The following is a 20,556-nucleotide window of genomic DNA, read 5'->3' as shown; positions in this document are numbered from 1 at the left end:
TTACAACTAACCAGATTCTGAATTTAGTAAAACTCAGGATTCTTTAAGGAGACAAAGGGTTAATCTGATGGTGGAGGAATCTTTAACACTCAGGGGCTCTTTTGGTGGTGCCATGCCTCTGTGTTCGTTTGATCTGTTGTCCTAGGGTTCAAAATGATTGATATCCCTGTACATGATGAAACCGCGATGTGTGGTCTGGAGGCGTATCTGAACAGAGGCACATCTGAGTATCACCTAGTTACAGCGGCTGACATGGCCAGATGGGCGGCCACAGTATACATCACCAGTGGTGTGTCCACGTATTGATTGGGCGCACCTCCGGGTGACGTAATTGAAGTGTGTGAGGTTTCGGATATATATATCCGACTCCGCCGAGCCCCACTTGCGACCAGATATCATGGCCGACAGGGCTGTATATGACAGATGCTCGCGACTGCGCTATTACATATGTTCCAGTTTGCTATATCTGTACCATTTAAAGCTCTGCTTTGTCTGTGATGAATTGATGATAATTTTCAGCAGAAACGCGTCAGCAATCTATATGGTAGTATTGGGTGTCACATACAAACTCGTGTGATGTGTGCAATGGCAGTCAGTACCTTTATGAGAGTGTAATGTAAGCTCTCTAGTTAGACTTTGAGCTTTAGTAACTGGTCTATTACTGGTTTTCGGCCATTTAGTGGATGTGTGTGCTTATGAGAAACTCAAAATTGGAGTGTTACACACCACTATGAATAAGGGAGATTACTGCGGGATTAGTAGGGTCCATCCTCTCTATTAGTGTTAACTAAGGGGGAGGGGTATCCATTGCTTTTTAGGATGTTTTATCCCTATGGTGCCTGTAATATCACACATAGTGGATTAACCCTTTATTGACATTTCAGTTTGGGGGACCCCATATTCTACCCTACCCCACCCTATTCGGATATATTTTTGGGTGTGACTTATCCATTGGCCAATGATATATGGGACCTATTGTTTCAAAGTATTATTACATTTTTATACTTTTAAATATAAACTATTAAAAGTTAATTTTAAGTGTACTTTTTTTTTGTATTTTTCAGATATTGAAATGAATTAGGCAAAATCTATAAATCTGCAGCAAAATCTGTGTCAAAACTGCATATGAGGCTTAACCTAAGCCCAGGAGTGAACTTGCCCCTTTCGCCGCCCGAGGCAAACTACAGAAAGCCGTCCCCCCTTCCCCCTGGGAAGAGGGGGCGTGGCAGAGCGTGAGGGGGGCGGAGCGAATCAAAGGGGCGTGGCTTAGCGGCGTTCGCAGGCAGAGAGCAGGCATGGAGAGACCTGCTCTCTGCCTGAGCGTGAGGGGAGGCTGCTGGAGCAGCACTGCTTCAGTGGCCTCCCCAATCCAGCGCTCGGTGCTAAGCCAGTCCAGGACAGCTTGTCCTGGACTGGCTTATGTAATCAAACATGCCGCCCTCCCTGGGGCCCTGACATAGCGCCACCTGAAGCGGTCGCTTCAGGTCGCCTCATGGGAGGTGCGGCGCTGCCTAAGCCATGCTGCAGAAATACAGCATAAAAAAAGATGTGTATTACAATACTGCAAATTGAATGAGATTCGTGGTTATCCCACCCACACATTGTGGAAAAGAACCCCCCGCAGCATGTCAATTGTAGGCTAGGGCCCCTGTGGCGTGAAAAACGCGGCATTTTACAGTCACGGCAAGGTGGATGGGATTCTAGCAAATCTAGAAATCTAGAAATATCCATTGTGGATTTGGAAACTGCATTATGTCAATCATACCTATGGAAATGCCGGTGGTCTCTATGAAAAGCACTGCGGGAAAAACCGTATGTATAGCCGCCATGGTTTTTCCTGCAGCGCTTTGTTGCTGCCGCTTGCTATGTGGGGCCTTAGCCTTAACTGCAGAAACGCTTGCACTTTCCCTATAGGTTTAATAAGAGAAGAAAAACTGGAGAGAAAAATGCAGCAAAAAAAACCATAAAAAATGCTGCATCTTACTGTACCAGCAAGGTGAATGAGATGCTGGCTAATCTCTTCCACACGTTGAGGGGAAAAAATGCTGCAGAAAAGCTGCATTTTTGGTCAATTTTACCTGCAGAAACACTTGCATTTTCCCTACAACTGTAATAAGGGAAGAAAAACTGCAGTGAAAAAAAACACTGTAGATGATACGTTCCTACTACATTTTTTCTGTTATGTTTTTTAGATGTTGTTCGCAACATGGGGCCTTAGCCTAAGGTCTCATGTACACGAACATACTTTTGATCTGCAATTGTGGATCAAAGTACAGACACATGTATTTCAATGGGCCCAGTCAGACAACCAAGGTTTTTGCAGCTGTGCGTCTGGGCTGAATATAAGAGTCAAAAATTATTGAGCCGGTCAATATTCTATTCTATATTCTATCAATATGCTTGATATTATGGGTCAGAGAAAACCATGGATTGTATCCGTCGGTCATCCGTGCACTTTTTACTGATCCGGAGACCGAACATTTTCTTGTACATCTTATTTTGCTATATGTGGACGTATCCTAATAAGGTGTCTGTAGCTAAAATCTTATGATGATGATGATGATCTTTGAGGTCTTATTTGTTTGCTCTTTTACGATTGTCTAAGGTGATCCACATACTTACAACTAAGCTTTTTATTGCAGAATATTGGAATGGGTGCAGAGGTAACAATGTCACATAGGACCTGGTGTGTATAAGGACCAATACCTCTCTGCTACATAGGAATGGCTCATAATTGTAAATATTATAAAAGTCACATGCTAGGTGCTCTTCTTCTTCTTCTTCTTTTTCTTCATCATTGCACACACCCTTCTGCTGTCAGCCTAAAGATCGCTAACTACAGCTATTTTCTTATAATGTTTGCTGAGCAGCGTATGTACATAGCTCTCATTGTCTTAACATAGATTTCTGTGTACATAAGTAAGGCGTATAGATGCCATCACCCATTTACCTAGGGTATATAAAACCATGTAAAAGTATTTAGACTTTACTCCTCTAAATATCAATATTCATATCATACAAAAAAATAAAAAAATGTTGTACTGCTAAATATGATATCCAAGACGTCTGCAAAGATGTAATATCATCACTTTCCATTGAGGATGTATGTTAATGCTAAATATATATAGAGAGCGGTAATATTTACTGAGATGGTTCCATCCCCAGTTGGTCTTTGAAGTCCAGGCTCAGATCTGTCACATTGCTGTCTAGATTGTGCAAGGCGAACATCTGCTACAAAATCTCCTCTCCCCTCCAGATAAAGCAGAAGTTATTTGCCTCAAACACTTTGTAATGCTGAGATGGTAGCGGTAATAGACTCTGGATGCTGTCAAAATCCATATTATCATCGGTTCTGAACTAGCTTCAATTATCACAGACAAATCTAGACCACTGTCAGATGAAGCAGAGTGGAGTCAGGCCTGGAGCGGATCATTGTGATGGGTCTGTACTAACAACTGGCTGCCGTGTCACATTCGTTCATCAATAGCAAATGAAGTTCATTTAAATCTAAGAAATTGATTCCGAGTCTTATTATAGCGATGTTTAACTCCTCGTGCACCACCTCCATTCAAGATGTTGCTACCTGGGTTACAGGTGACTTTTTACAGAACTGGCACCTATTCAATTCCAGGATGGCTTTCCCCAGCTTATGTAAGGGGTCCTTTTGGCTACATACCCAAAGACTTCAAGGGCTAGCTCTTTCACTACAGCTGTGTAGACCATGCTCCGCCCAGACTGATCAGAGAGCAACTGTAGCCTAAGGCCCCACGTTGCGGAAACACCTCTTTTTTTTGTTGCAGATTTTGCTGTGGGGTTTTTTTAAGCCAAGAACGGCTACAAAAGAAATGGGAAATATATAAAAAGTAGTTATACTTCTACTCTCTGCTTAATCCACTCCTGAACACTCTACACAGTGTTTCAGCCATGGAGTATCCCCCTTACATAGTGCCCAACCTAGTACCCCAGCTAGAGAATGTCCTGTTACTGTCTTAAACATAGAATTTCCCATACACAATGTCCCAGCCAGACCTAAACACAATGCTTCATACAGAAAGTGCTCCCATAGACAGTGCTCAAGCCAGAGAGTGCCCCCATACACTGTACCACAGCCATAGAGTTCCGCGGCACACGACCAGTCGGGGCCCCCATGCACAACGTCCCAACCAGAGAGTGTGTCCCCATACAGAGATTGGCCCCATACGCAGTGCTCTATCCTGAGAGCGCCCCCATACATAATGACCCAGCTGTAGAGTGCCTCTATACCAAAGATGGAGAACATATGACACTCTAAGGTGACAAGCTAAGACATTTGGGGTCATAGAACATGTTGGGGGGGGGAATCAAAAAAATATCATATATTGTGTTATTGGATACAAAAAGTGGGTCATATGGGTTTTTTTTGTTTGCTTTTTTTTTTTTTTTTTTTTTTTTTTTTTACTAGAGCTACATATATAACAAAATTATGGATATTTCTAGATATGACATGGCACCCAAGTTAAGCTAGGTTTTATTTTCACGAATTTTGACACACTGCATCCCTATATACAATCCCCAACCATAAAGTGTTCTCTTAAACTGTACCTATATACACACAATGTCCCAGTCATAGAGTGTCCCCATACACAGTTCCACATACAAAGAGTACCCAAATACACTGTGTGCCATGAAGAGTGTTCTGATTGTTCATCTGGAGAGGAAAAATGTTGCAAAATTTCTTTCACTATTCAGTTTTGCTAACTAGTCACTTCTATATTCCCTCTCTTTCTGAACATTATAAGATGCATTTAACTGTATTTCCGCTAAACGCAAAGCTTAATAGTACAATAACTTCATGAATCCTGCCTTTTGGCATTAGAGCCATGACTTAATATAATCTTCAAGAAAAACTATGTGCAGTAACAGAATGGCCACCAGATGGCAGTAGCTCTTCAGCATTGCTAGCAGAACAGCCGTATGCTTTTTACATCTTTATATCACACTTCATTATGAATGAAGATTGCAAATCACATAAAAATCATATTAATAATATCACTTTTTTCACATACAATAACACCACTTTTAACACCACTAAATCGGAACTACAGAGTTTGGCGTGGATCTCTGGATACTTGTAGACTTATTCTAAAGTGTTAAAAGAGTATGACAATTTCAACAAATAAAGGTTATTCACTGCGTAATGGAAATATATACAATTTTCCAATATTCTGTATATATCAGATTTCATTTTGTAATTGGTGACAATATGTTATCTGCACATAGTGACATATCTTCGGGACACTTGGTCACCAGTGGGTTTTGCGCAAATTGTTTTTTAAAGGCGATGGCCCAATAATGTTCACGAGTTTGGCTAGTCCTATTGCCATTAAGGGGCTATGTACACAACTAAAGGCTCAAGGACTCTGGTGCCAAAGTCCAACTTGAGCCCACCAAGGCAATGTTCTCCCCTTTTGTGCCCCAACCCTGGACTCTGTCCTTGACTATATTCTGATCAGTTGCTCCTTTAGGCATGAAAAGGTTAATTTTCTCCTTTTTGACAGTGGAAGGCTAAGTGTCATAAATCTTCTCACTCCACCTCACTTGAAGGCAGGGGTGATAAATGTATGATGGACAGACAAAGGGATTCAGAAAGAACCTACTGACTTAGGGAGACCAATGCGTACCCTGTAGGTTATGTCAAGGCTTATGGGCCCCTTATTGCTCCCTCTGTACCCCCTCAAGTTATACCACTAAATGTCTATTTGACTCCTTCTTCACTAACATTTAGGCCTCATGGCTCACCCTATTATAGCTCTATATGAATACCGAGCTGTATGGGGCTGTAATATTGTCCATATATCTCAATTTCACATGAAGATATGAAGAGGAACATTGCAATGGCAGCTCAAATTGGCGAGAAAACCACCTGAGGTAATCCACATCCTTCTTATGGTCGCACCCCTCTTATTGGAGTACAGTGGGGTTCTTGACCCAAAACATTGATTATAATGGGTATTGCCATTCCTAAGCATCTGCAAGTGGCCGGCCAGCTGGTCACTACACAGGTCAGTCTGTCTTATGGCCATGGTTCACTCAGACATCTTAAGTAGTCAGGATTTGATCTCACACCAGTTTCAAGGAGTCTTGTGTAGTCAGCACTTGATCTTACACCAACCAGTTCATAAAGTCTCAGGGCTACATATGAGCTCTATAGTGAGCCCAGAGTCCAGGGCATCACTTGTGTGGTCTGTGGGGGTCTTGATGATGTGCTGAGAGGGCAAAGACAATTGGGATGTCCCCTTCTACCTCTGGCAAGTATCTTTTTGTCCTTGTGTGCAATTTGAGCGCAGTTACCCTGTACCGCTACATGGAAAATAAAACAGACCATGTAATAAATAGATAGGCCGGAATAGAAGCCATGATCCAGTAATCCCATATCACCCATTGTCGCTAATGGCAATAGGGGCTTTCATTTGGTTGTTAGGCTAACATAACATACATAGCACTGAGCAAAACTGCCAATATAACAGCATATACAATGGACACAATTATAACTTAATATGGGCGACATAACAGCATTATCCGGCCCATCACTAGCTCTTAGCAACAGTTCAAGGATATATGTGGCGGAGGCGAAGACTGACAGTATAAACACTCTTACCACAGTTGTAATATATGCTGAAGTGGTGATGGGGTGCGGGGTGCTGCCTGACATTATACTGGTATTTTCTAGTCATTTTCAATAAAATCCTTTGACCATGGTATGAGTGCCGCTGTGCCACTGTCCTCTCCGTGGATGCTGGAGATCACATACACAATCGGCTCCCTGAACACATTTAGCTGCCAGACTTATTTAATTTTAAGTATCTTGTCGCTGCAGAGAAAGGTGATTTAAGCCTGGATTTCCTCTATGGAAAGATCAATACACTGCATAAATAGCTTCTCTAAAGCAGATACCAGTCCTCCTGGAATGGCTAGTAAATCACAAACACTAGCCTGTCCTTGCTCGTAAAGATGACCATGCACAGAGGTAATGTGTATGGGGGTGTGCTGACTCTCCCCTAAAAGCAGATGTCGCGGTATAGAAGGATCAGGCATGTTGGATTTCAACATGCCTGATCCTTTTGTTCTCAAGAGAGATAGCATGCTGTCATAGATGCCTAGTAGCGGCTTATTTGCTTCCCCCCATCAAAAACAAATGCATTCTTGAGCAATGGAGACCATCACCAACAAAGAGGACACCTTGGTGATCAGTGATTGGCTGTAACAGTGACATGTCTGGTGTACTGGCCCATTTTGTCTGGTTTAGGATTGGAGACATTTTTGGGTTTTCTTATACATGTTGTTATAACATTTTTTTCCTTCGTGTTATGCAAATAATTTTTGTGTCTTTTTCTCGCATGTTTTTTCTTTATTTTAATATCTGAGAAAATGTAAACAAAAAAGGAGGAGAAACGTGTCAGATTTTCACATTTTTCAAAGTACTACTACTACAAAAAAAAGCTTTTCCCCTCTGCTACAGTAATTTTTAGGTTGGTGACAATTATTATTAGGCTGGGCAGGGTTAGAACCTGTGACATGGGTGTGGTAGCAGAAACTTTTTTTTTTTTACTTTATTTTTTGTTAGTTTTTTATTATATTTAATTTTATTTATTTTTTTTCATATTATGCACATAAGTAACTCGGTAGCAGCAACTGTGCAGACCCACCAGTCAAAGACCAAGACACAAAATATGCAGGAAACAGGTTTACTTAGAAAAAAAAAAAAGGAAAACAAATAAACCTTGACTTGAGGCACAAAATGAGTAAAATAAAATACAGTCTTAACTTCAGGCAAAACAATAAGAAACAAAATCCTGCTCATCTGAGCAACTAACTAAACAAACAAACAAAAATAATAATAACAAAGCTTACTAACAGCCACACGAACAAACCAATATGCACGATATAGTCTCACAGGACTCAGAGTAACAGGACAGACCCAGGCACCTCCTCTCACTCCGTGGATCTGCCCTGAAGTGCAGGATCTGCAGCCTTTTATGGGCCAGTATTCAACCTATGACCCACAACTGGGCTGAAGCCTACTCAAGACCCGCCCTGGACCACACGTATGTCAGAAACCTGGGGCTGATATAGCGGGACTCCAGGTATATTTGGAAACTGCAAAATCACTGCTACAAGGTACTGGGATTAGGTTTATAACCAATTTATTGCTGACAGACTCCCTTTAATGCATTTGTCAGGATATTGTAAAATACTTACATGTAATTGAAAGTAAAGTGTGAGCAGGTAGTCTTAAAGGGACAGAGCAATTTACCATTTGAAGCAGAACTCTTGCTGTTCACAGACCTTGACACTACAGCCTTGATCCAGTCCCTACATTAGTTGTGTACATTCACAGGTCTAGTAAAGGACTGCACCGGGGAAGGAGAAGGATTGTTTTTAATGGTGGCAGTTAGCTCCATGAGGACCAGGGGCTAAACAGAAAACACTGGTTTTTGTATCTGTAATGCATGGCCGCAACACAACCGTTACCTATGAATATTCTCAGTAGTGGATAGCCCCTACCAAGTACATCTATCTGGGTTGATGTATTTGTGATAGAATACCTTTAGGCTCTGGCCCCATGTAGCAGAAATACAGATTGTTTGTTGTAGATTCTGCCGCATTTTTAAAAAAACCAAAGCTGAGGATAGAAATATAGCTACATCCTAGATATTTCCTGTTCCTTTTGTAGCCATTCTTGGCTATGGTTAAAAAAAAACCCAAAACACAGAAAAATCTGCAACAAAAAACAAAACTACGATTCCGCAACGTGTGGCTTCAGCCTAAGATGGATTTTTCCATCTATCTTTTGTACAAATAGCATCTCAACAATGTAGATACTGTATGACAACAAAATAATCTCCCATCTAAGTACAGCTTAACATACGCTCTAGATAATATACGTGTGCCCCTGATAATGCAGCACTGCTATACTCTGCCCTCTCATTATATGGGAGTTTGTATACTATATGCACTGTGTACATGACACACAGCTTATCACAACACAGAGGGCATTGTCTGGGAATTTCAGCCTGTGTTTGTTCTGCTGACTTTTGTGTCACAATCACACAGTACAGAGGGCAATGCCCAAGCTGAGCTGTGACTTCAGACTTCTGGTATGTCTCTCCCCCTCATCTCTCATCCTGAGTCAAGAAGGAAGTGGTTAACTCTTGGTTCACCACTTTATATTTGGGTTGAAACTGAGTTAAAGACTGAGATGTTAAGCACTATCTATCTATCTATCTATCTATCTATCTATCTATCTATCTATCTATCTATGCCTTTTAGTGATGTTCCTTGCCCCACTTTAAACATGGGAAGAATATGCAAATCTGTCTTCCATGATGTAATTAGGAAGTCAGTGCCTCAGTCATGCAGTCCAATAGAGGGCGCTTCCTGAGGATGTGCAAGTCTGTCTTCCATGATGTAATTAGGAAGACAGAGCCTCAGTCATGCAGCCCAATAGAGGGCGCTCCTTTTAACATCATGCCTGACCTTCCCAAAGGCCTTTGTTTGCAATGATGTTGGGATTTTACCAGGTACAGTCTCACAGCCAAGGACAGCTGTTTCGATGTTATTACATCTCGTCAGCCTGGCACAGAGAAGACTGACCTCACAGACTGACTTCCTAATTACATCATGGAAGACAGATTTGCATATTCTTCCCATGTTCCCTTGCACAGTGGAGCGCTAATGGCTTAATAAGAGTCCACACACCTAAATGGTGGTCTCTCCCTATGCAGAGACGTTATCCCCCTAACCCTGTCTAGAAGCCTCTCACCTCTGCCAGGTTAGTCTTCTTTGCGCCAGGCTGATGAGATGCAATAACATTGAAACTGCTCTCCTTGGCTGAGAGACTGTACCTGGTAAAATCCCACATCATTGCAAACAAAGGCCTCTGGGAAGGTCGGGCATGATGTTAAAGGGAGCATCCTCTATTGGGCTGCATGACTGAGTCTGAGTCATGACGTTGATTTTTCCTCCAGTCCTGTAAAATGAATGAGAGACATTCTTTTTTTTTGCAGCAACAAACCAGTAGCTTGTTTTTTCTGCCTCCCAATCATTTTGATGGGGTTTGCGAGGTGGAACCCGCCTTTAGAAAGGTCATGACACTAGAGGAAAAAATCTGCTACTGACTCCACCTGAAATGAATGGGAGATTTGGGAGGAATTTTATGGCAGCAGGATTTGAGATGAAAAACTGCCAAAACCTTAGTGTTAAAATATCCGTACAGCACTACATTTCTTATTTTGTGGCTTTCCCTCCTTGCAGAATCGTTACTTCTATCTATTTATGTCTATATCTATATGTAGTTCTAGTTCCCTCTCCCATCATTCACTGATGTTCTTCACCTCACAGTCTCCCATTATGACATGCAGAGCTGCCAGAATAATGGAGGTTGCTGTTTGTAGCAGCCTGTGTTCTGTCAATGGACAGCAGGTCTTCACTGGTTAACAAAAGGCTGTATCTGCTAACAGGAGTTACACAGCCTGGCAGGCATGGAATATAGTTCTGCAAAGACAGAATACTACTCCATTTCACTACTATAGATGTGACAGGATCTCCAAGCTGTAATTTCACATAATCTTGTTCTGAGACACAATGTATCTATTTTATCCTGAAAATTTGGTGAAAATAAGAATGCCAATGTGAGGTCATGATGCATAAGGCCAGTGGCGTAACTACCGCCATAGCAGCAGAGGCAGTTGCCACAGGGCCCGGGACATTACGGCCCCGGTGACAGCCGCTACCGTTACTATCATTATACTCGGGGTTCTTTTCGGACCCCCGAGTATAATGATTGGCGGCCCGGGAGAGGTAAGAAACATAAAAAACACTGTTAATTACCTCTCCATGATCCTGGCCAGGCCTCCTTCCTAGTTGACTGACATCTCTGACGTCACATGAACCCGGCCTGCGTCCCGGGTCATGTGACGTCCGACGTCATTGCAGAAGGACGGCAGCGGAGGCCGACAGCGTAGGAGCCGGGGACAGGTAAGAAACAGTAGTTTTTTTATACTTTGATTATTATACTCTGAGGTCTGAAAAGACCCCAGAGTATAATAATTGTTTATGGGTGTCCACAGTGGGACATAATACTGTGTGCAGGGGCCACTATGGGACATAATACTGTGTGCAGGAGCCACTATGGGGGATAATACTGTGTGCAGGGGCCACTATGGGGGATAATAGAACGCGCAGGAATGCATAGGAGGGGGTCGGTCGAAGTCTTCGGCGTCGGTCGGGGGGGGGGGGGGGCGTGTCAAAAGTTCGCCACGGGGCCCCGCCATTCCTAGTTACGCCACTGCATAAGGTAATCTCTGTGTATGTGTTGTGTCCATATATTTCAGCCTGTACAGATGGTAGGATCAGAGGAGGAACTTTAAGGTCATAAGTGCCAATGTACAATCTGTAAAAGGATTGTGAGAAGGTGACAGGAAAATGTTCGTTGTTGTACCGTGTTAGCCAGTGGGTTAGAAATATAAAAAAACAAGAAAACTTGTTGATCTTCAGTAGTTGATACCTTTTTAATGGCTAACTCATAATATCCTGAGCTCATTAGTGACCCATAAAAGGCTGCTGAGCCTGCAGTTCATGGCAGTTCCATGAGGAGAAAGGAGGTGTATGGTTCTGCCCTGTAACCCTGAGTCCAATGAGACAATATTGCTCTTGTTTTGTCCGTGTGGCTGGAAGTAAGCCCCACATATAGTTAGGTTATTTGTTCTGTTTAGTTAGTGTCTCAGACGAGCAGGTTTTTTATTTTGTTTTTGCCAGAAGTTAAGACTGTATTTTGTTTTGCTCATTTTGTGCCTGAAGTCAAGGTTTATTTATTTTCCTGTTTTTTTCTAAATAAACCAGTTTGCTGCACATTTTGTGTCCCTGTCTTGACTGTTTTGGTCCGTACCAATGCTTTTACCAAGCTAACTTCCCCACAGGACTTACAACCCATCATGTGCCATAAATAATACCACTGTTTCATTATGTTTCAAGACTCCTCGGTCACCAGGACCCTCGTGTGAATGCTGCCTTGCAAGTCTTTAGGCTAAATTTACATTTTTAAGCAAAACATCTGCACTGCATTTCCTTCTAATTTTGGCCATCACAGTGGTGTTCCCGGCCATCCAGCCTGTCCAATTCACTTGAATGGAGGCATACGGCAGTTTCCAGGCTGAGATGCCACCTTGCGGAGATGCAGCGCTAAATCAGTCACTTATCACTCTCAGTATGGGTAAAAGGTTGTTCACATGGTGCAAATTTTCCTAGCTGACAAATCAATCTTCAGGAATCTGCCTTCATTGTATTTAAGGGGAGGCCGCCATCGGAGCAGGATGCCAAAAAAATTGTACTGCTCGATTTTGCTGTACAACACAAAGGGCGAGACACTCAGCTCCATTCATCTGGGGGAGCCGGAATTGGAGTTAAATGTAATTTTTCTCAATGTGAATGGGCCCTTAAAGGTTTTGGGTTAACCTCATCTACTTACATCTCCTGGATTTTTCTGAACCCTATCTTTACTTGTTACTTTCTTAGAACTCTTTGGCATTACCTCACCTTCAGCTCTGTATTTATATGTGATCATTCCTTAGGTTCACGTGCTGGTAAAAGCCTCTTAAATTCTCTACAGCTTTTATCATCTTGTGAAATGTTGGGAGATTTATTCCTGCTATTTGCGGCTTTGTACAGTCAGCTGTGTTTATGTCTGCATACCTCCTTTCACTGAAAAAGCAAAGGCAAAAGGAGCTTAAGATATATTTGTGTGCCACTGAGTATATGACGCAGGAGTGTGAGGAAGAAAAATGGCCAGCGTTCTGCCTGTCACGTGACCTGCTCCATTCTGCTAATCCAAGCAGAGCGGCCTAGACGGCGATTGGTTTGTTGCCGCTCTCACCCAGCAATTAACGTCAAGCGTCTTCCAGCAACACGCTGTAAAAATAATGTTACCCTCAGATTTCTGGCAAAATGTGAAGACAATGCAACAGCTGAAAAGAGCAAAGAAGGACGTGGATTTTCGCATACTGGTTTTTATGGGATTTTTCTTTTTTATTTGTGTAGGGTTTCAGAGACAGGAGACACACATAGACTCAGGTGGTTGAGGGGCCCATTAGACATCACTAGTATTCTAAGCGGCACAGGGTAGGTGCGGTGGGGGGCCTATGATAAATTCTGCACTTCATCAAGCTCTGTTGCAAGTTCTACTAAAAAGATACAGTCCTGATTGCATTTATATTATGGGGATAACGTCCATCCTTAGGGAGAGACCACCTTTTCAGGTGTGTGGAGACTTATACAGCCATAGTTGCTCCACTGCAAGGGAACATGGGAAGAATATGCAAATCGGTCTCCCAAGATGTAAACAGGGAGACAGTGCCTCTGTTATGCCGCCCTCTATAGGAAGCACCCTGAACATCATGCCTGACTTTCCCAGAAGTCTTTACTGCATAATGCGGGGTTATAACCAAATCAATTTCTCAGCTACGGATGGCACCCTGAAATCAATTCCAAATCAATTCTCTCTAGGCTGCGCTGATGAAGTCCAACCAGACAGAAACGGTGCCGTCTGTAGCTGAGAAATTGATTTGGTTATAACCCAGCATTATGCAGTAAAGACTTCTGGGAAAGTCGGGCATGATGTTCAGGGTGCGTCCCATAGAGGGCAGCATAACAGAGGCACTGTATCCCTGTTTACATCTTGGGAGACAGATTTGCATATTCCTCCCATGCATTTATATTGTCAGGCACCATAATGGAACCCAATGAACCCCATTTTAATTCAGTGGATTTACTCAGGTGCTGGTATGACATATGCAGCACTCCATTCTTTTCAGGTTTGTGCTCCATAGACAGGCGAGATACATAGAAATAGCAACATACGCATGAGCAGATCCTTAATGAAAAGAAAGGCCACAGTAATGAGAAGCTATTAGTCTGAGTGATAAGGCTGAGTTAAAGGGGGTGCTCAAAACTTATTGTTTTTTATGACCAATGCTTAGGACATGCCATAAATATCTGATCGGTTGTGGGTTGTGTTTACAGGGGGGCCTCCATACTGATCAGCTGTACAAGGCCTTGACTTCAGTGGGAGCTCAGTTGCAGTTCTTACGCCCAGCCACAATAGAGGGCACGGAGCCAACTGCTTCCAGTACAGACTTTAGAAGTGGGCACATACAGCTGTACCATGCAGGGGGCAAATTTGAACGCAGGTCGCATTTAGTCCACATGCCGTACTTTGGACATGCCTTCTTAATCCTAAGCATTTTAAGCATAGAATATAAGAAAATAATTTGCAATACTTTGACAACACATTGCTCTCCTCTGACCTCTGACATACTGCTCCGTGGAGAATTGCTCTTTCTTCTATTTTGCCTTTAGATGTTAAAAAACACTTTACATAAAGAGAGGTAAATAACACGACAGACATGGCATTAGGTACAGAACAGTGTTCAGTTTTGTTTGCTGTGCCATTTCTCAAGAGCACTATACCCCCCATGATAAAACCCATGCAGTGATGTCACATGGTCAGCAAATATTAGGTGACTGTACCCTGCTGCCCCCATGTCTGTCAGTCATTCATTTCTTAAGACCCCAGTAGGGGGCATTATTGTTACCTAGCAGTGGCTCTCATTTGAGCCATATACTAGGCAGCACTAACTAATATAGATACTATTAGAAGTCATACAGGTTGTGCCGCCAATACCGATGATTTTCATGGCGATCAAGATCAATAGTAAACAGTAGTTGTTTTCAGTTATTATTGCTCTTTCTCTGCATTCACACTGAGCAGATATCACTATAATGGATTGGAAATGAGCAATATATGATGATACCAACCTAGTGGAAACATATCTGTATTCATAGCTATACAAACTCCTCTACTAATGGCTTCTAGTCATTATAAAAAGGAAGAACAAGAAATAGAATAACAGACTGTTAGAATGTAACAGGACCGGCTCACGAAAAATGATCGTGTCCTCACCAATCCCATAGTCATTGAAAGGAGTGGTGCTGTGCATGTGTCACCACAACACCATTCATGCTCCTCTAGCTTGGGATCCCTGTTCTAATAGTTTTAGGGGTTGGATTTCTAAAAAACAGTCTATGAAAGATGATAAAAGCATTTTGTAGGCCAAGCCCTTTAACTAGAGAATCAGAGAGGTGTTCCCATCTTGTAAGGCGATCACATATTATTAGAATATGCTATCATTTTGTTAGGATCTTTGGGGCTCCCACCAATACTAAGAATGAAGGGGCCCTTTCTGTGTTACCACCATTGTTTTCCCTGTATGGTCTGTTGGCTGGGACGTAAACTAGTGCTGTGTCCCTTTCAGTCTCATAATGGGTGAGGGTTCCAGATGTTGGACTCCCCCTCAAGCTCGCTTACATAGTGGGGTCCAGCTCACTGCCATTGTTGGCATCAGAGATCCAGTGAGTGCCAATGTCAACTGTGTTGGCATCGTGCCTGCATGTTAGAGAAGAGAACCATACGTACATTACAGAAGAGGTTGTGCTCTTTAGTTATTGGGGTTAGGTGAGTATAGCTTTTTCTGGGTAGGTGGTACAATAGTGCCATTTTATTTTGTGTGTGGGGCACAATTGCCAATTGGGCATTATAACTTTAAATCGGTATTCAAGTGGCATTATTACATCAAGGGGGCACTCAGTAGTCATTATTAAAGGGGCATTTCAGTATTATGTCCCTTAGTGGCCCCTGCACACAGTATTATACCCCATAGTGGCCCCTGCACACAGTATTATAGGATACCCATAAACAATTATTATACTATGGGGTCTTTTCAGACCCCAGAGTATAATAATCGGAGACCCGGGGGAATAAAAACATAAAAAAATTACTGTTTCTTACCTGTCCCCGGCTCCTACGCTGTCTTCTACGCTGTTCTATGACGTCGGACGTCACATGACCCGGGAAGCAGGCCGGGTTCATGTGACATCAGAGACGTCAGACAAGAAGGAAGGAGGCCTGGCAGGATTGTGGAGAGGTAAGTAACAGTGTTTGTTACGTTCCCTTACCTCTCCCGGTACGCCGATCATTATACTCGGGGGTCTGCAAAGACCCCCGAGTATAATGATAGCAGCGGTAGCGGCTGTCACCAGGCCCCTAATGTCCCGGGCCCTGTGGCAGCTTCCTCCGCTGCTATGGCGGTAGTTATGCCCCTGCTGGTAACATTGGTAAATCTGGTTGAGAGGCTTGGGTCACATTTTGATGTGTTTGCCCCTAGCTAGCCCTCTGTTAGATGGGAATACCTCTTTAAGTCTTTTATAGAGTGTTACATATGAGAAATGTTGAACTAATATCCATAAATAAGCTTTGAAAAGTTCAGTGTTTGCTGTGTGATTCCCTTGCCAATTTTCTTTTTTTATGATCTATATTTTACTCATCTGAAGTTGGAGCAAAGAATTTGCTTTCTGTGAGAATAAAATACAGTCTGTGCTAGCAAATTTCTTTATCTCTTGGTTTTTAATAAATATCAAAGTGTAAATGTCTCATGTCCTTCTAGGACAAAAGACATAATATCCTCACTGTGTACATGGAATGTTAGGTAGACTGTGCCAAAAAATTGCGGAACTTGATAAAGTCTAAATGTTAACCCGCCCAGAATGCAAAATGTCATTGACATACTTAAACAAGTATGTGAGAAAACAGCACGTGAGTGCATAAATATCTCATCTTACTCCAGATATTCACATTAAACAGCACTGCCTTCACATTCATCATAGCCTCTCTACAGGAGATGTGAAAGCTGGCTCCGAAACAAAATGAAATGTTTATCCAAGATGTTCATTGTCATGAGTTGAAAATGTTTATCTCCATACCACTTAAATCCCTTCTTATTCTCCTTTCTAAAATTGGAAAAGATGGTAGTTTGTAAAATACAGTCAAATTTTCCAGGCTCTAGAAACCAAACATGGTGGCATTAACCCATTGTGGAGAAAATTTGTTGTATTCCAGAAACATAAATGGTAGTGTGGGGCGAATAGTATTTGTGAAATACCTCGCCGGCACCAAGGGGTTAAACACATTGAATCTTCAAAGTGTTTAACCCCTTGGTGTTCGGCCGATTACACGCATTCCTATGCCGGCGAGGTATATGACAAATACTATTCGCTCAACACTAATAAATGGCGTACATTGCAAAGATCTTGGGCTATTATGTTACTATTATAAGAGTACTAGATTCTTTCCTGTAGAAGTCTGCTTGTAGATTAAATGGTCAGCAACTTGGGACCCTTATTTATTAGTCCGAGTTGGCAGGTGCTAACAAAGAGCAGATATTGCTATGTCAAACCCAGCTGTCCATATACTACATGCTCGGCCATTTATTTGAATGTCTACTGTGCAATACTGCTATATAAGCAGATATATCCTTCCTTGCCTTCCCCCTTTGTCAGGAGTGTAAGTACCATTGGTGTAGGGACCCAGTAGCTCAGGGGGCCCTAGAACCTGAACAATTGAAGAGCTCAACGGAAAAATTGCCTAAGTCCACATTTTGTCATATTTCAAATTATTACCTAGAAAGCTTCTTTGTACCTCGTTCTATGCATTGGGTTTACAAGGTACCTAGGATTAATGACCTAAGTCCATATATTTCAATGCAGAAGAATTTACATTCAATGGAATAATGGCCTAAGTCCAATACAAACTTACTTACTTCACTCTCGTTGGTCATTTTTTCATTGAAATCGTGACTTCCGGTCTGTTGTTTATATTAGTGTAAAAACTTTGTCTTATTGTTTAAAAGGCTCTAAATCGACTTTTGCACATATTTAGCGCCGAAAAGGGAGGCAGGTAATTATTATTCTTCATCGTTTAATAATAGTAGTAATTAATTAATAATATTAAATAAATAATATTTATACATGAAGCTGCAATTTTTTTAATAAATAATACAATTTATGATTAGGATTAACGGTGTTCATTAGCTGATTACATTGGATAGATATATTCCACAATAATGCCCGTTTGCTTTAGGCTAAAACTTTAAATTTCGTTTTTCTCACAATATTGATTTTTGGACTTAGGCCATTTTTCCGTTGAGCTCTTCAATTGCTTTCTACTGTCTATTAGATGGAGGTAAATGCCTAGGCTATTGAACTCCATGGCTAAACATTACTGGTGGATTGCTAGAGACATAAAAGGGCTACTCTGTGCTGGAATATTGGAGCCCATAACTACTCTTGCATAGGGGCCCTCAGCTGTCCGTGTCCACTCCTGCTTTTGGCTCAGTATATCTCATTATGTGTGGCATGAGATGACCAGCTTTTCAAAAAAAACCACCCTGTCACAAAATGTCTATCCCTTATATGTCTATGTCGCCAATCAGTGGCTGAGCTGTGAATTACAATCTGTCAAAAGTTTTGCTAGCAAGTCATGATATTATAGTGAGAGATAGCAAGAGAGAAACAGGGCCAATCATCCTGGGAATTATAACCAGCAAACCTACAATGTTTTATTATAATAACATTTATTCTTGGTTAAAATGCAAGCTGATCCTGTTACATAGCATGATGCAATGTTCATATTGATCAATATATAATGCCATTGTTTTTTTCTTTACCACTTTCTCACTGAAATAAGGATAAGGAATAATGTTCAATATGTTCCACACTGCTCTGTATATTGTGCATCACCTTATATTGCATGGGTACATTGTCCAAATTCATATCTGGCACTATAGATCAATGTACACCTGTCCATAATACCAGTAAAATTTCTGAATATGTTTGAGCTATAGGCATGGGGTTCAGTTTATATAGGCAAACATTCATCTACCTTGTTGTATTTATGAGCTATATTTATGGACAGTTACTAGTGTACCTAGTTTTGAAGCTTACATCTCTTTTTATGGGTTGCTAAAACTGTTAAAATTCAGGACATCCAGCATTAAGGTTAGGGTTACACAGTGACATGTAGTTGTGTATCGTACAGTAAGATTGCAATGTTGCCCTAACACATTGCACCTAATGATGCATTGCACCTAGTCAATGAGGTTGTGTTTCCTCCCGCAAGTTACTGTGATCTGAGTTGTAGAAATTCAGTTCCAGAGCCTGTAATCTTAAAGGGTACCTCTAATAATAAAAATGTTTTCAGAAAGTAATATTACAGGTGACTACAATAAACTTTAGAATATTTATTATTAAAAAAAAGTGCTTTTTTTCTCCATATAGCAGCCTGAGTTATTTCTAACATAGAAGTATCATCACGGACAGTCAAATTATTTGTTGTGCCCTACTTTTGGCTGTTTTCATGGCCCCGTCTATAGTCTCAAATGTATTGTTGATCGGACCATCAAAGTATAGGTCATGCCCTACTTTTGACTATTTCATATATACGTCTATACACTGTGAGGGTGTGAACCTAGTGGGCGCTGTAGAGAGACCAAAAACAGTGTTGAAAAGGACCCTGACCACATCCATACCTGAGAAACGAGCTCAACTCCAGAGGGAGTGCACACAGAAGGAGAGTATTGCTGGTGACCTGCAGGAGCAGATGGATCGTGTAGTAGTTGGAGACAGGCAGGAGGTCTGTCCCAAGAAGACTGGATTCCAGAAGGAGCCCAACTCCAGAGAGAGAGAGAGTGCTGCTGGTGACCTGCAGAAGCAGGTAGACTGTGGACCAGTTGGAGACAGACAGGAGGTCTGTCCGAAGAGAACTGGAATCCAAAAGGGACTTGGTTAAGCTCAGTGTGAGCCAGACTGGTGAGAAGAAACCTCAGTGAAGGATCCTGCCCTCAGCAGATTAGTCAGGGTTCAAGAAGTGAGGTATTGCCCTGTGTGTGGACTGTTTGTTATTTTTGTTCCTGTTGTAAGCTGAATAAAGCCACTTATTTTGGATTGCATTACCTGATCTTCTTTTTATTTTGCACCCAGCGCCACAAACACCTCTGTTAAGTCCAGGAAACCGCTACCTTTGATGCTAAACTGCCCCCAATTGTCACAACACTTAAATGTATGGGTGATCAGTAAAAACAGACATGGTGCAGGATGTGAAAAACAGACATGGCGCAAGATGCCTGTGAAAAATGGATGATTTTCACAGCTGTTTCAACACCTCAGTTGTCTGAATGTAGCCTTATACTGTACAGATTGAGGCGATAAATCACTCACTAGCTGGCAGCAGCCTCCTTCACTCTCCATAGACTTCTGTGTCTGGATAAAAGTATGGGTGGCAAATACACAAGGTGGGCAGTTTCATGGTTGATGAAATAGGAAATGATGATTTAAACTTCTTGGCCCTTCTTTTTGTAGGCATCACTCTGATATAGACACCAGAGCAATTGAGGAAGTGGAGAAGCACTGAAAATTGCACTCCCCTGCCTCGTACTATGTGGGACCTGGGGACAATATACTGTGTGACAGTATTATACTGTGGGACCTGGGGACATTATACTGTTTCAGTATTATACTGTGCGACCTGGGGGCATTATACTGTGACAGTATTATACTGTGGGACCTGGGGACATTATACTGTGACAGTATTATACTGTGGGACCTGGGGACATTATACTGTGTCAGTATTAT

The sequence above is a fragment of the Leptodactylus fuscus genome, chromosome 9, assembly GCF_031893055.1.
Source record: "Leptodactylus fuscus isolate aLepFus1 chromosome 9, aLepFus1.hap2, whole genome shotgun sequence".
NCBI classification, from domain to species: Eukaryota; Metazoa; Chordata; class Amphibia; order Anura; family Leptodactylidae; genus Leptodactylus; species Leptodactylus fuscus.
The sequence above is the reverse complement of the archived record's forward strand: the minus strand, read 5'-3'. Positions refer to the sequence as shown.